Source organism: Bubalus kerabau, chromosome 2 (assembly GCF_029407905.1).
Source record: "Bubalus kerabau isolate K-KA32 ecotype Philippines breed swamp buffalo chromosome 2, PCC_UOA_SB_1v2, whole genome shotgun sequence".
Classification (NCBI taxonomy): domain Eukaryota; kingdom Metazoa; phylum Chordata; class Mammalia; order Artiodactyla; family Bovidae; genus Bubalus; species Bubalus kerabau.
In genome coordinates this window covers 138,672,768-138,689,697 of record NC_073625.1, presented here as the reverse complement: position 1 = coordinate 138,689,697, position 16,930 = coordinate 138,672,768, and the positions used below count along the sequence as shown (strand labels likewise).

At 37.4% G+C, this 16,930-nt stretch overlaps 1 protein-coding gene and 1 long non-coding RNA gene across 3 annotated transcripts in view; one reads left to right on the top strand and one right to left on the bottom strand.

Moving 5' to 3' along the window:
* NAALADL2 (N-acetylated alpha-linked acidic dipeptidase like 2) overlaps positions 1-16,930 on the top strand; it is a 1,154,148-nt gene that overhangs the window by 131,915 nt on the left and 1,005,303 nt on the right. The window lies entirely within an intron of this gene.
* LOC129643869 (uncharacterized) lies at positions 1,101-9,094 on the bottom strand. Of its 2 annotated transcripts, none has more exons than XR_008710561.1 (4): positions 8,979-9,094; positions 8,406-8,500; positions 4,851-4,960; positions 1,101-2,445 (listed from the first exon to the last, which is right to left on the bottom strand). It is a non-coding gene; the product is annotated as an uncharacterized LOC129643869 (long non-coding RNA). The 2 variants fall into 2 exon arrangements; XR_008710562.1 differs by having other exon boundaries at positions 8,920-8,988.

The window sequence follows — 16,930 nt, the reverse complement described above, 5'->3', positions numbered from 1 at the left end:
GGTTGAAGGACTTGAAGAGAGGCCTGCATGTTAACTGATGAAGATCTTAGCAGAAGCAAAATTACTTGCTCAGAGCTTATTTCCTCTTTTCTATAATACAGTTTTTTAAAGGAAATATTGTTAGAGATTCAGAGCTACCAGAATGTCTATTGAGAAATATTAGAAGTCATTTACTAATTGTTGCTTTATTGATATACATGGCAATGTACAAGGAAAATCTGTTGTTTTTGGCTAACCTTATCTTATTACTTATTATATGTATTTTTCCAATAATAGTAGAAATTCATGTCATGTATAAACGTTGTAAGGTGAATTTATTTGCCCTAATACAGCCAAGATAAAACCCTTAAAAATTATTAGTATTTAAGTATAATTAAACATTTAACTGTAAATTATTCTATAATATTTTGAAACCTCATTAAACCAATAATTCAGAAAAGGAACTAATTACATTTTACTTAAGAACTGAGAAATGATATAGTAGTCTTCCTGGAGGTATGTGTATTTGATATATTTAGTGTGAAGGTTTCCCAGGTTGTGCTAGTGTTAAGAATCAACCTGCCAATACAGAGGACACAAGAGATGTGGGTTCAGTCCCTAGGTGGGGAAGAACCCCTGGAGAAGGAAATGGCAACCCACCCCAGCTTTTCTGCCTGGAGAATTCCATGGACAGAGGAGCCTGGTGGCCTAAAATCAATAGGGTCACAAAAGAGTTGGACACAACTGAAAGCGACTTAGCACACGTGTGTATTTGATATATTTAGTGTAGCAAATGATTAATCTTAAAAGATTTCAAATATTAGCCATAAATGTCAGATGATAAATAATTCATTTTCTATTTCTCTGCAAGTCAGGAAATAATTCACATGGATGATCAAAAATTTTTTCTTTTATTTCTTTTTGGATGAAAGGAGACAGAAAAGGGGAAATTATAATCACTCAAAAGAAATGTTACCGATTTAATCCACAAAAGAAAAAGTATGTTTTAGAGCAGTTTCTAAGACATTCTTCAGAATTTCTTCACAAAGTGGTTTTGACTCTCTTGACCTTTTCTTGTAACTCTTATTTTTTTCAAAGAATTTTTATGCTCTTCTCTTGACTACTCTAAATTTTTCTGATTTGTTCAAATCTATATATTCTTCAATGGATCACAGTATTGTAATAAAAGACTTGCCAGCACCTGCTATGATAGAAATCTTGTTTTTTCATATTATAAAAGCATTTTTTAATATAATATAAATATATGATAATGATATAGTGGTCTATTTTAGGCAATTTGAATATAATTCTTACCTGAACAACAAAGAAAATTATTGTATTAGATGGGTACCTAAGTAATTGTGATTTCAGACCATGAATTTTAAATGATTTTAACTAGACTCAAACACATCTTTATTAATCAAAATTGGAGCCATTAAAACCAACACATTTTTGCCAACAAGAAATAAATTTGTTTATTCTTGTAGCATAAAAATCTGTGCTTCAGGATTTGATGAACTCTTGGAAAGCATGTTCTGCTTCCCACTGGTTGTAGAAGTGTTTCCCTGCAAAAAAGATGTTGAGATGCTTGAAGATGTGGTAGTCGGTTGGCAAGAGGTCAGGTGAATATAGCAGATGAGACAAAACATAACCCAATTCATTCAATTTTTGAAGCACTGTTTGTATGATGTGCAGTTGGGTGTCATGGAGAACTGGGCCCATTCCGTTGACCAGTGGCTGCAGGCGTGACAGTTTTCAGTGTATCTCAACAATTTGCTGAGCGTACGTCTCAGATGTAATGATCTCATTGAGAGTCAGAAAGCTTTATCTCTGGATACAGTGGATCAGATGGGCAACAGACAACCAAAGAGTGACAATAACTGTTTTTTGGTGCAAGTTTGGTGTTGATAAGTGCTGGTTCCCTGGAAGCTCAAATGGTAAAGAGTCTGCCTACAATGCGGGAGACATGGGTTTGATCCCTGAATTGGGAAGATCCTCTGTCATATTGTCACACTCTGATCAAGAATCGGTTGGCTGTCGCTGTGTAGAGTAAGAGAAGACAACACTTCAAAATTATGATTTTCTTTTGGTTTTTTTGGTCTGCTCATGAAGCTTATCAAGCTTTTTCACCTTTTCAGTTTTTTCAATATGCTGAGCAACCATTGAATAGTCAACGTTTAATTCCTCAGCAACCTCTCATGTAGTTGTTAGAGGATCAGCTTTGATGATCCTTTCAGTTGGTTGGTGTCAACTTCCGATGGCTCGCCACTGCAGTCCTCATCTTTAAGGCTGTCATCTCCTTTGCAAAACTTCTTGAACCACGACTGCACTGTATGTTTGTTAGCAGTTCTTGGGTCAAATATGTTGTTGATGTTGCATGTCTTCTCTACTACTTTACGACCCATTTCAAATCCAAATTAAAAAAAATGCTCAAGTTTGCTTTTTGTCCAACATCATTTCTATAGTCTAAAATAAATAGTAATAAGTCATTAGGAAAAAACATAAAATGGGGAATGTGCATTAAAATGATGTATGGCATAATGACATTTAAATATATATTCCAATATCAAATGATTAAGTTTAGCAATGCAAAAAAAACAATTCACTTTTGCACCAACCTAATAGATTTAGTGGCTAGGAATGATGTAGAATAAATCATACCATGAAAAAAAGTTTATATTTTTGTTGAATTGATACATTAACTAGCATTTGGGATTCTATAAATCTTAATTAATGATCTGTCTCTTAGCTTTAGCAGTGTCCATCATTTCTATCTCTGATAAAAATGTTTCGATAGCTCCCCATTACCTTCAGGATAATGGCTAAACTCTTCTCAGTCCAAGAAACCCTTTATGGTTTGAATTTTTGTGACCAGTTTAGCTTTATATGTTACAACTGTACTACTACTTGGGGCCAGATTTACTCTCTTACCTTTGAGTCCACAGACCAGAAAGGCTTCCCAAATCCTACTCATTTTAGCTGTTTCCTTCTTTTGGAAGCCACCTCTGATCTCTCCAGCCTATTCTAGCATGCCTTTATTAAGGCTCATATCACTATGCCTTTTAATTCCTATTTAATTATCTGCCCTTTGAGCAGATTTGTAAAATTCTCAAGAGCAGAGACTGTTTTGCTTTGTCTGTTTGTTATTTACAGAACCTAGTATAATATACGCCATGTTGGAGGCATTTGTTGATTGGATGAGTAAATTAAAAATGTTGATTATAATGGTAACACAAAGCATTGAGAGATCATGAAATATTTTCCATATCAGAAAGGAAAAATAAAATTTTTATGTGTAGTTTTATTTGGATGTCATTCTTTTGTCTTGTAATATGCTACCTAATATTTATGACTATCTACATATATACTAATATTATGATAAATATGACTTTTGTTAATTAAAATATTTGATTAATGAAAGAAAAAGTTTCTAGTTATGCTACTTAGGGTTATCAAAATGTTCTATATTTATAAGGACACATCACATTTTAATGCATATTATGCTTGTCTTCATGATATAAATGATTCTTCCTTGCTTGATTATAGGTTTAATGTATGTTATGTATCTTATATTTTCAAATTAATTACTTATGTAGTTTTAACCACATCCATTATATCTTCAAAATTATTCTTTTAAAAAACTACAGCCCTCAAGACTCAGTGTAAAATACACTGGTATTGAATTGTATTTGCAATTGAAGATTTATTTGAAGTTTGTGTTTATTAGTTCATAAAAGATAAAAATAAAGCCCTCCAGAAAATTCTAGATTAAGCAAGCTTTAAATTATGACAAAAACTGACTTTTTTTCTTTAAAAAATTCAACATGGTAAAGTAGTAAAAATGTTATCTTGGTTTTCCTCACACTCATTGGGACTATTGTAGGGGAAGACAGCTTTTGTTCCCTTACTCTCCTAGGTTCAATGGCTGGGGCCTGCAAACCAAATGGTAAAAGATGAATTAACAGAAAATAGCTGTTTAATTATGGATATGTGGGAGTTTTAGAATGAAATGTGACCCTAGGAAGTAGTCAGATGATTGAGGCTTACACACAGTCTTAGGCTAATCAAAACAAAAAAGGGGTTTAGGTTTCTTGTGGGGAGACGGAGTTATAGGAAGATTAGGACAGAAAATGTATGGTCCCTGGGGTTGTCTGGTTATGCAGATAAGAGTCTCTCAGGCCATATGTTGTCTCTAGGTGTATTTCTTTTCCTGGCTTCGGGATACTTTTACAAATGGAAATTTCCTTTATAGGTGTAAATTTCCTCAATGTGTAGAGTGTAGGCAGGAGCTCCTTGTTATTTGAGAGTTCATTATTTATAATTTTACCCCTATGTTAAATAGGGAAATAGCTATTATACAATAAAAATATTCTTCAAAGAACTCTTTACATATTTAATCCCTACCCAAATATCCCTCCCAATTTAAAACAAATCTATATTTACCTACCTACAAAGGTCAGTCTTGTTAGATCATCTAATAGTTGATCTTTGGTGATGGACAGGGAGGCCTGACATGCTGTAGTCCATGGGGTTGCAAAGAGTGGGACACGACTGAGCGACTGGACTGAACTGAACTGAACTGAACAAGGTTAAGCCTTAGTCTCCCTTGTCTAATATTACTTACATATGAATGCATTACATAATTAAATTGCAAGTGTAAAATCTAAACCTTGTAATAAGTAAAAGATTTTGTGATTTTGATGTGGGTACTATTGGCAAAGGAATCAAATTACATGCAAAGTCACTGGTAAATGGTGACCTGTTAGAGGGCATTTCCACTAAGTTTGATTGTACCTGGGATTTCATTTTTGGAAAAGAATGATTGACACCATGATACCATTGAAAGAATTTTTTTTTTTTTTTTTACTTACAGTTTCCAAAAGAAGAATGCCATGCCCTGCAGGACCATATTAGAAATATCAGCTTGGGTCAGATGGGGAGGAAATTTTCTCTTTGACCTTCTTAGCTTCTTTTCACTGGTCTATTAAGTCGACATAAGACAGATTAAAAGGATAAAAGCAAGTTTAATTAGAAACATACAAGTACCACCACCATCCCCACCCAAAAAAAAAAAAAAAAAAAAAGTGAGAGAGGGAGACTCAAGGGCAAGTCAGACAATTGAGGCTTACTTGCTATCCTGAGCTAATAAATGGGTCAGGGACCTGGGGTTTCAAAGGGTAAGATAAGGGTAATTCAAAGGACAATAAGAGCAGATGTTTGGTAATTAGATGTTTGCCCTACTGTACTGGGGCTTCCCAAGTAGCTCAGTGGTAAAGAATCCACCTGCCAATGAAGGAGATGTGGGTTCAAACCCTGGGTCAGGAAGATCCCCTGGATGAGAAAATAGCAACCCACTCCAGTATTCTTGTCTGAAAAATCCCATGGGCGGGCTATACAGTCCATGGGGTTGCAAAGAGTAAGACATGGCTGAGCAACTGAGCACACAGACACCTACCATATAGAAAGGTTGTTCACGTAGAAAGTTATCTCTTTCTTTGTGATAGGTAAGGTAAGAGAGATAATAAGTCTCTCTCTAAGCCAGGCTCCCTATCTAAATTATTTTACATAGTTAAAGGAGAAAAAGCTCTTGCTGAGTCTCTGGTTGTCTCTTGAGTGTCTCCATTCAAAACCCATCCACATGCCAAAGTGAAATATTTGGAGGAGGGTTATTCTGAACCTCTTTAGGCAAGGAGGAGGAAGAGTGAGTGGACAGCATGCCCAAGAAAAAGACAAAGTGGGGCAGGGTAAACAATGTAGAACTGGTTGGTTTGAATAATTTTGGGGGCTCCGGGCTATAGGAATGGTTTCTAGTTGTCTGGTGCCTAACCCTGGGGTGAATTCAGAAGGGGGAATATTTGCTTGGTGTGTGAGAGATAAATGAGGTGATTGGGGATGTGGGCTTTGAATTTGTTGGCTTGCCTATCAAGAGCATGCTGGCAGGCAAGTTGTTTGCTATCTCCAGGAATTAGCTGGCTCTGATGGGAGGGACAAGGTCCCACAATGTCAAAGCATCATAAAATACAGAAATAAAGACATGATTAATACACACTGCCACATCACAATCTTCACTGTTTCCCTTCCTACTTTACTCCCAACATTTTGTTTTCTAATTCTCATGCATATCTTTTTCTCTATTTTTTAAAATTTTGTTTTCTATGTGGTTATCATAGAATCCATCCACAAAAAGGCATTCAAGATAGTAGTAGGATAGTTGTCTCAAAAGCGACTGCTAGGTATATTTGTTAAAGAATTAAGAGAGGTTTTTGAATAAATTGATGAAAGTTTTGAATATTATTGAAGAGGCTTTTTAATGTTAAATATGTAAAAGTCAAGCATTTAGAAACTCATGTATCGTGCTATCAATTTTTTTTCAAAAATATTTTTTAAACTCTATAACCTCTACATTTGTTATATGTCCATCAGAAAAAACACATTATAACCTAAATTTTTTTTTAATGTAAAATAAGCTTTAGTTGTATTTCAAGATATAGTCCTATTTAAACCATTTTCCTGGGTATTTAAATTTTGATGATTCTTGTAAAGTAGTGAGTTTTCATTCAACTTGGATAATAAAATCCTTTAGTATAGAAAATAAACAAAGGTAGAACTGTTGATTGAACCCTGGCTGGTAGGGTAAGAGGAAAGAAGCCAAGAAGGACAGTTTCAATGCATCTATCCCACTCCAGTACCATAATCTTCTGGAAACTTTTGTCTATGCAGCACGTCTTAAAAAAGACTGTAAGTTCAGAGCAGTGTTTTTAAAGTTTCATATAGAGTTGCATGGTTATTTAGGTTTGGGTAAGACTGGATTAAGCAAAATTAAAAGCAAAGGCTTAAAAAAACAACAACAAAAAACTACAGGTCTCTTTGGAACTATTACAATGACTATAGGTGTTGTGTATCTCTAAGGAGAAGTAGAAAATTGCTCAGAGACCTCTTTTTTTTTTCCTTCTGAGCATCACTTAGGTCAATTGTGCTTTTAAATAAGTTTTGGGAAACATTGATCTAAAGAACAGAACAGGAGGAAAGTCATGTAAAATCTTTATCCTCTAACTGGTTTATCTATCAAATTGAGAAAGAAAAATCTAGTAAATTCTCTCATGTTGTTTAGAAGATCAAGTTACATTGTTTTTGGAGATGTGTTTTGAAACTAGATTTCAGTGAATAAGCTGTACTATTGATACTACAGTGCTTATCACTTTGTATTGAAGCTTTTTACTTACGTGTCAAACTTCTTTACTGTGCTGTAAACTTCAGTGTAAGAGTTCATCTTCTTCAATGTGTATTTCCAATATCAAATGCAATACCTTACTCAAGAGTAGGCCCTTAGATACTTAATTTAATAAATTATGAATAGGTTAATGATATCAAGGTAGTTATGGATCATTCTAGAATAATCAAACAGGGCTAGATTCAAGTCTGCTGCCTATCACTTAACTAGTTGTGTTATTCTGGGCAAGTTATTTATCAATTCACAATGATTATGAAGTGTAAAATTAGTTTTGAAGAACAGCTTGAGATTTGAAAAAAAAAAAGAATTATTCATGTAGCCCCTTTTGGGATAATACAAATTAAATTATCAAAATTTTAAAAGAAGGTTGGTTAAAAAACCTATGTATCACATATTAATTGTTATATATTACCATATGTTAGATTTAGCTATGGAACTTTACAATGGAAAATTATAATACTTATTTTGTTCAAACAGAGATCAAATGGTAGCAAAGGACTGCTTGAGTGTCTATGCTTGTAAGTGATTATACAACTGTACCAGAAATGGGTTCCTAGTCTACCAAATTTGGACTGACTCTTGAATATGCTGCTGCTGCTGCTAAGTCACTTCAGTCGTGTCTGACTCTGTGTGACCCCGTAGATGGCAGCCCACCAGGCATCCCTGTCCCTGGGATTCTCCAGGCAAGAACACTGGAGTAGGTTGCCATTTCCTTCTCCAATGCATGAAAGTGAAAAGTGAAAGTGAAGTCGCTCAGTTGTGTCCAACTCCTAGAGACCCTGGACTGCAGCCTACCAGGCTCCTCCATCCATGGGATTTACCAGGCAAGAGTACTGAAGACTCTTGAATATAGGTTGTTTAAATTGTTTTGTTATAAACAGAGCATGCATGCATACCATCATTTCAGTCATGCCTGACTCTTTGTGACCCTATGGTCTATAGTCCACCAGGCTCCTCTGTCTTTGGCATTCTCCAGGCAAGAATACTGGAGTGAGTTGCCATGCCCTAAGCCTGGAGATCTTCTTGACCAAGGGGTCGAACCATGTCTCTTATATCTCCTGCATTAGCAGACAAGTTCTTTAGCACTCGCGGCAGCTGGGAAGCCCTACAAATAGAGCAGTGGTACTTAAAGTGTGGTTTAAGAACATCGGCATCACCTGAGAACTTGCTAGAAATGCAAATTATGAGGCCTTACCCTCAGATCTAATGAATCAGAAGCTCTAATAACGCTGCCAATAGGTTTTAACAAGTTTTCTGCTGGTTTAGATGAATGTCAAAGTTTGAAAGCCACTGAAATAGAGAAAGAGAAATACAAATTAACACCCAGTTTTTAAATTATTATTATGAGCTATTACAAATGAACTATAAGTTTCTGAAAACATGTCTGTAAGGAATTTAAAATATTTGAACACAGAAATTGTGAGTGCACTCACCATAGGTTGGGCACTTACAATTGAAGAGAGAATGATTGTTTAAGAGCAAAGAGAAGGTTGGCATGCCCAGATCTCATATATTGTTCCTTTACAGAGTTCATAAGATGCAATGTAACCAAACATAAGTCTTTCTGAATGTACTTTTGAGTTTCATTGAGTTAGAAAGCTGTGGTCCGTGTGATCAGATTGGCTAGATATCTGTGATTGTGGTTTCAGTCTGTCTGCCCTATGATGCCGTCTCTCAGCGCCTTACCTTCTTACATGGGTTTTTCATACCTTGTACCTGGGGTATCTCTTCACGGCTGTTCCAGCAAAGTGCAGCCACTACTCCTTACCTTGCACTTGGGATAGCTCCTCTCGGCCACTGCCCCTGACCTTGGACATGGGGTAGCTCCTCTCGGCTGCTCCCATGTCATCATACAGCTGCTGCTCCTGCCATGCCGTGTGGGGCCACGCAAGACAGACAGGTCATGGTGGAGAGGTCAGAATGTGGTCCACTGGAAAAGGGAATGGCAAATCACTTCAGTATTCTTGCCTTGAGAACCCCATGAACAGTATGAAAAGGCAAAAAGATAGGACACTGAAAGATGAACCACCCAGGTCAGTAGGTGCCCAATATGCTACTGGAGATCAGTAGAGAAATAACTCCAGAAAGAATGAAGGGATGGAGCCAAAGCAAAAACAATACTCAGTTGTGGATATGACTGGTGAAAGAAACAAGGTCCGATGCGGTAAAGAGCAATATTGCATAGCAACCTGGAATGTTAGGACCATGAATCAAGGCAAATTGGAAGTGGTCAAACAAGAGATGGCAAGAGTGAATGTCGACATTCTCAGAATCAGCAAACTAAGGTGAACTGGAATGGGTGAATTTAACTCAGATGACCATTATATCTACTACTGTGGGCAGGAATCCCTTAGAAGAAATGGAGTAGCCATCATAATCAACAAGAGTCTGAAATGCAGTACTTGGATGCAATCTCAAAAATGAGAGAATGATCTCTGATCACTTCCAAGGCAAACCAGTCAATATCATAGTAATCCAAGTCTATTCCCAGACCAGTAATGCTAAAGAAGCTGAAGTTGAATGGTTCTACGAAGACCTACAAGACCTTTTAGAATTAACATCCAAAAAAGATGTCCTTTTCATTATAGGGGACTGGAGTGCTAAAGTAGGAAGTCAAGAAACACCTGGAGTGACAGACAAATTTGGCCTTGGAGTAAAGAATGAAGCAGGGCAAAGGCTAATAGAGTTTTGCCAAGAGAAAGCACTGGTCATAGCAAACACCCTCTTCCAACAACACAAGAGAAGACTCTACACATGGACATCACCAGATGGTCAACACCGAAATCAGATTGATTATATTGATTATATTCAGCCAAAGATGGAGAAGCTCTATACAGTCAGCAAAAACAAGACTGGGAGCTGACTGTGGCTCAGATCATGAACTTCTTATTGCCAAATTCAGACTGAAATTGAAGAGTGTAGGGAAAACCACTAGACCATTCAGGTATGACCTAAATCAAATCCCTTATAATTATACAGTGGAAGTGAGAGATAGATTTAAGGGACTAGATCTGATAGATAGATCCGATAGACTAGATCTGATAGAGTGCCTGATGAACTATGGACAGAGGTTCATGACATTGTACAGGAGAAAGGGATCAAGACCATCCCCAAAGAAAATAAATGCAAAAAAAGCAAAATGACTGTCTGACAAGGCCTTACAAATAGCTGTGAAAAGAAGAGAAGCCAAAAAAAAAAAAAAAAGGAGAAAAGGAAAGATATACCCATTTGAATGCAGAACTCCAAAGAATAGCAAGGAGAGATAAGAAAGCCTTCCTCAGTGATCAATGCAAAAAAACAGAGGAAAAACAATAGAATAGGAAAGACTAGAGATCTCTTCAAGAAAATTAGAGATACCAAGGGAATATTGCATGCAAAGATGGGCTCAATGAAGGACAGAAATGGGATGGACCTAACAGAAGCAGAAGATATTAAGAAGAGGTGGCAAGAATACACAGAAGAACCATATAAAAAAGATCTTCACAACCCAGATAATCACGATGGTGTGATCACTCACCTAAAGCCAGACATCCTGGAATGTGAAGTGGGCCTTAGGAAGTATCACTATGAACAAAGCTAGTGGAGGTGATGGAATTCCAGTTGAGCTATTTCAAATCCTAAAAGATGATGCTGTGAAAGTGCTGCACTCAGTATGTCCGTAAATTTGGAAAACTCAGCAATGGCCACAGGAGTGGAAAATGTCAGTTTTCATTCCAATCCCAAAGAAAGGCAATGCCAAAAATGCTCAAACTACAGCACAATTGCACTCATCTCACACGCTAGTAAAGTAATGCTCAAAATTCTCCAAGCCAGGTTTCAGCAATACGTGAACCGTGAACTTCCAGAGGTTCGAGCTGGTATTAGAAAAGGCAGAGGAATCAGAGATCAAAAAGCCAACATTCATTGGATCATCAAAAAAGCAAGAGTTCCAGAAAAAGATCTATATCTGCTTTATTGACTATGCCAAAGCCTTTGACTGTGGATCATAATAAAGTGTGGAAAATTCTGAAAGAGATGGGAATACAAGACCACTGGACCTGCCTCTTGAGAAACCCATATGCAGGTCAGGAAGCAACAGTTAGAACTGGACATGGAACAACAGACTGGTTCCAAATAGGAAAAGGAGTACGTCAAAGCTGAATATTGTCACCCTGTTTGTTTAACTTACATGCAGAGTACATCATGAGAAATGCTGGGCTGGAAGAAGCACAAGCTGGAATCAAGATTGCCAGGAGAAATATCAATAACCTCAGACATGCAGATGACACTACCCTTATGGTTGAAAGTGAAGAGGAACTAAAGAAACTCTTGATGAAAGTGTAAGAAGAGAACAAAAAAGTTGGCTTAAAGCTCAACATTCAGAAAACTAAGATCATGGCATCTTTTCCCATCACTTCATGGGAAATACATGGGGAAACAGTGGAAACAGTGGCAGACTTTTTTTGGGCTCCAAAATCACTGCAGATGGTGATTGCAGCCATGAAATTAAAAGGCACTTATTCCTTGGATGGAAGGTTATGACCAACCTAGACAGCATATTAAAAAGTAGAGATATTACTTTGTCAACAAAGGTCCGTCTAGTCAAGGGTATGGTTTTTCCAGTGGTCATATATGGATGTGAGGGTTGGACTATAAAGAAAACTGAGCACCAAAGAACTGATACTTTTGAACTGCAGTGTTGGAGAAGACTCTTGAGAGTCCCTTGGACTGCAAGGAGGTCCAAAGAGTCCATCCTAAAGGAAATCAGACCTGGGTTTTCATTGGAAGGAGTGATTTTGAAGCTGAAACTCCAATATTTTGGCTACCCAATGCAAAGAGCTCACTCATTTGAAAAGACCCCGATGTTGGGAAATTGAAAAGTAGGAAGAGAAGGGGATGACAGAGGATGAGATGGTTAGATGGCATCACTGACTCAATGGACATGAATTTGGATAAACTCCGGGAGTTGGTGATGGAGAGGAGGCTTGGCATGCTGAAGTTCATGGGGCTGCAAAGAGTTGGACATGACTGAGCGACTGAACTGAACTGAATGTACTTTTAGTCATCAACGTTTGGAAAGTATTTGGAGATGTGGTTTACTTTAACTCAACCATTTGGTGAGATTGTACAAACTTTCCAAAGGTATATACTGAACTGCTTTCTCAGATCATTTGCATTTTAGAATTAAAAAGTGTTTTGAGAATTCCAGTTTGCCCAATACACGGTTCACAAGATCATACTTCTATACAGATGTCATGACACCTGAGCACTTTGAACTTGGAATATCAGGGAAAAATATCAAAAAACATAGCAAGGACATTGTTTGATATTTAGACTCAAACTGAGAATGGTAATTAATCTGATGAGGATTAAAAGTCATGTTTGGTACTGATCACATTTCACTTGAACAGAATCATAGATTCAGAAGAATATAAAGCTATGTGATGGAAATAATATGATGAGCTAATCATTTTTAGAAGTGATTCACAGATGTTGATGAATACGAATCATTCTTTCAGTTGAATTGGCCATCTTTGAATTGCCAGAAACGAAAAAATTTTCCTCTACCCTTCTAGGTTCCTTTGGCTGTTCTATTAATTAAACTGACGTAAGACAGATTAACAGAAGAAAAATTTAATTGTGTACATACAGGAGCCCCACAAAGACAATGAGATGCTCCTTGACATTCAGGCAATTGAGGCTTATTGCTATACTGATCTAAGAAGGGGTATGGGTCTTGGACTTGGAAAGGAAGAAAGACAATTCACAGGAGATGGGAAAAGCAAATGTTTGGTAAAGAAGTGTTTGCCATGTCATGCAGAGAAAATAGGACACAGTGGACTTTGAACAAACAGACTCTGTTGAGTTTACTCTTTTACCACCCCTAGCTCATAGTCATCATAGTTATCTCTGGTGATGGCTCTCTTCCTGTACCAGACTCCCATCTAAATTCTTTTTTTTTAACTTTTATTGGAGTATAGTTGCTTTACAATGTTGTGTTAGTTTCTGCTGTACAGCAAAGCGAATCAGCTATAGGTATACATGTGCTGCTGCTGCTAAGTCGCTTCAGTCGTGTTTAACTCTGTGCGACCCCATAGACAGCAGCCCACCAGGGCCTGCCGTCCCTGGGATTCTCCAGGCAAGAACACTAGAGTGGGTTGCCATTTCCTTCTCCAATGCATGAAAGTGAAAAGTGAAAGTGAAGTCGCTCAGTCGTGTCCGACTCTTAGCGACCCCATGGACTGCAGCCTACCAGGCTCCTCCGTCCATGGGATTTTCCAGGCAAGAGTACTGGAGTGGATTGCCATTGCCTTCTCCATATACCCCTCTTTATTAAATTTCCTTCCCATTTAGGTCACCACACAGCACCTAGTTAAGTTTCCTGTGTTATACAGTAGGTTCTCATTAGTTATCTATTTTATATGAAGACAAGAGACTACTGTACACATGGACATCACCAGATGACTGGTCAGTACTTAAATCAGATTGATTATATTCTTTGCATCTGAAAATGGAGAAGCTCTATACAGTCAGCAAAAACAAATCCTGGAGGTGACTGTGGCTCAGATCATGAACTCCTTATTGCAAAATTCATGCTTAAAGTGAAGAAAGCAGGGACGATCACTAGGCCCTTCAGCTATGACCTAAATCAAATCCCTTATGATTTTACTGTGAATAGATTCAAGGGACTAGATCTGGTAGACAGAATGCCTGAAGAACTATGGACAGAGGTTTGTAACACTGTACAGGAGGTGGTGACCCACCATTCCCAAGAAAAAGAAATGCAATAAGGCAAAGGGGTTGTCTGAGGAGGCATTACAAATAACTGAGAAAGAAAGAGAAGTGAAAGCAGGAGAAAGGGAAAGATATTCCCAACTGAACGCAGAGTTCCAGAGAATAGCAAGGAGAGAGAAGAAAGCCTTCTTAAGTGAACAATGCAAAGAAATACAGGAAAACAATAGAATGGGAAAGACTAGAGACTTCTTTAATAAAGCTGGAGATACCAAGGGAACATTTTTTGCAGAGATAGGTACAATAAAGGACAAAAACAGCAAGGATCAAACAAAAACAGACAAGAATAAGAAAAGGTGGCAATAAATACACAGAAGAACTGTACAAAAAAGCTCTTAATGGCCCAAATAACTACAATAGTATGGTCATTCACCTAGAGCCAGACATCCTGGAGTGTGAAGTTAAATGGGCCTTAGGAAGCATTACTAAGAACAAAGCTAGTGGAGGTGATGAAATTCCAGCTGAACTATTTCAAGTCCTAAAAGATGATGCTGTTAAAGTGCTGTACTCTTATGCCAGCAAATTTGGAAAACTCAAGAGTGGCCCCAGGACTGGAAAAAATCAGTTTCACTACCAATCCAAAAGAAGGGCAATGCCAAAGAATGTTCCCATTACTGTATAATTGTACTCATTTCACATGCCAGCAATGTTATGCTCAAAATCCTTCAATCCTTTAGCAGTTCGTGAACCAAGAACTTTCAGATGTACAAACTGGATTTAGAAAAGGCAGTGGAAACAGAGATCAAATTGTCAACATACACTGGATCATATAAAAAGCAGGGGAATTAAAAAAAAATCGATTTCTGCTTCTTTGACTATGCTAAAGCCTTTGACTGTGTGGATCACAAAAATCGGTTGAATATTCTTAATGAGATGGGAATACCAGACCACACTACCTGCCTCCTGAGAAACCTGTATTCAGGTGAGGAAGCAACAGTTAGAAACAGACATGAAACAATGGACTTATTCAAAACTGGGAAAGGAGTGCATCAAGGCTGCATATTGTCACCCTGCTTATTAAACTTATATGCAGAATATATCATATGAAATGCCAGGCTGGATAAAGAACAAGTTGGAATCAAGATTGCCAGGAGAAATATCAATAACCTCAGATATGCAAATAACACCACCCTTATGGCAGAAAGTGAAGGAGAACCAAAGAGCCTCTTGATGAAGGTGAAAGAGGACAGTGAAAAAGGTGGCTCAACATTCAAAAAAATGAAGATCATGGCATCAGGTCCTATCACTTCATGGCAAATAGATGATGAAAATATAGAAACTGTCAAATTTCATTTTCTTGGGCTCCAAAATCACTGTGGATAGTGACTGCAGCCACAGAATTAAAAGACACTTGCTCCTTGGAAGAATAGCTATGACAAACCTAGGCAGTGTATTAAAAAGCAGAGACATCACTTTGCCAACAAAGGTCTCTCTAGTTAAAGCTATGGTTTTTTCAGTAGTCATGTATGGATGTGAGAGTTGGACAATGAAGAGGCTGAGCACTAAAGAATAGTTGCTTTTGAACTGTGGTGTTGGAGAAGACTCTTGCGAGTCCCTTGGACTGCAAGGAGATCCAATCAGTCCATCCTAAAAGAAATCAGTCCTGAATATTCATTGGAAGGACTGATGCTGAAGTTGAAGCTCCAATACTTTGGCTACCTGATGCAAAAACTGACTCATTGGAAAAGACTCTAATGCCGAGAAAGATTGAGGATAAGAGGTAAAGGGGATGACAGAGGATGAGGGTTGGATGGCATCATTGACTCAATGGACATGAGTTTGAGCAAACTCTGGGAGATAGTGAGGGATGGGAAACTCTGGTGTACTGCAGTCCATGGGGTCACAAAGAGTTTGACATGACTGAGCACACATGTATGCATTACATAAAAAGTAATAAAAGCTATACCCTTCTATGTGTGTGTGTGTGTGTGTGTATATATATATATATATATATATTTCTGATTAGAAATATTAGAATTTCTATGAGAAATTTCTATTTGAAAATACCTAGAACCACCTGATCAATGTGTACATGTGTCTCTATGTATATGTATATATGATATATAAATAATCTCATGTTTATCTGATAACAGTTACTATATTTTTATTTCTTCATCACTATAAATTCAATGAAGCTGCAGTGTTTCATTTATTTCTAATAGTACGTATATTTTCAGCATGTTATCTCTACTGTTAAATGGTAGAATTTAGCCCTTAGTTAGAAAATGAGTCATTCTGTACTCAAATTGAAGTAGTAGTTACTTGCTAACACTGGGAAGCGTAACTTAATTAATATGAACTTTAACGCTTGGACATTATATACAGTTCTCTAAAGTTTATTGAGCTAGGGATATGTTCTAATTGGTGATTAATTCCTAAAATTGCTCCTTTTATAGTGTCTCAAAATGGCTTGGAATTATAACTTCATAAATATTGGTTAGCAAATTAATTCCTAATTAAATGGGTATTAAATTCTAAATTTTGGAGTGGCAGTGAACAAAGATCAGCGTTGTTGTTGTCGTCCCTAAGTCATGTCCGACTCTGACCCCACGAACTGCAGCATGCTAGCTTTCCCTGCTCTTCACTGTCTCCCTGAACTCACTCAAACTCACGTCCATGAGCCAGTGATGCTGTCTTACCATCTCATGCTCTGTCACGCCCTTCTCCTCTTGCCCTCAATCTTTCCCAGCATCAGTAGGGGGCATTTATTGTTTCATGGGACAAATTCTGCACTCTAGGAACACATGGAACATAAAGTTAGGTTTTTAAGAAAATGAAGATGACTCCATCCATCTTCAACTATAGGAGTTAGCACCCCTTCCAGTGGAAATGAAGAACTTCCTTCATTCTTTCAGACCAAACACTTGATCATCTGATTAAAATTTTGCAAAATTAATGTACTGCTCATGACTGCTGTAGCCATTGACCGTTCATTGTTAGAGTATTAAA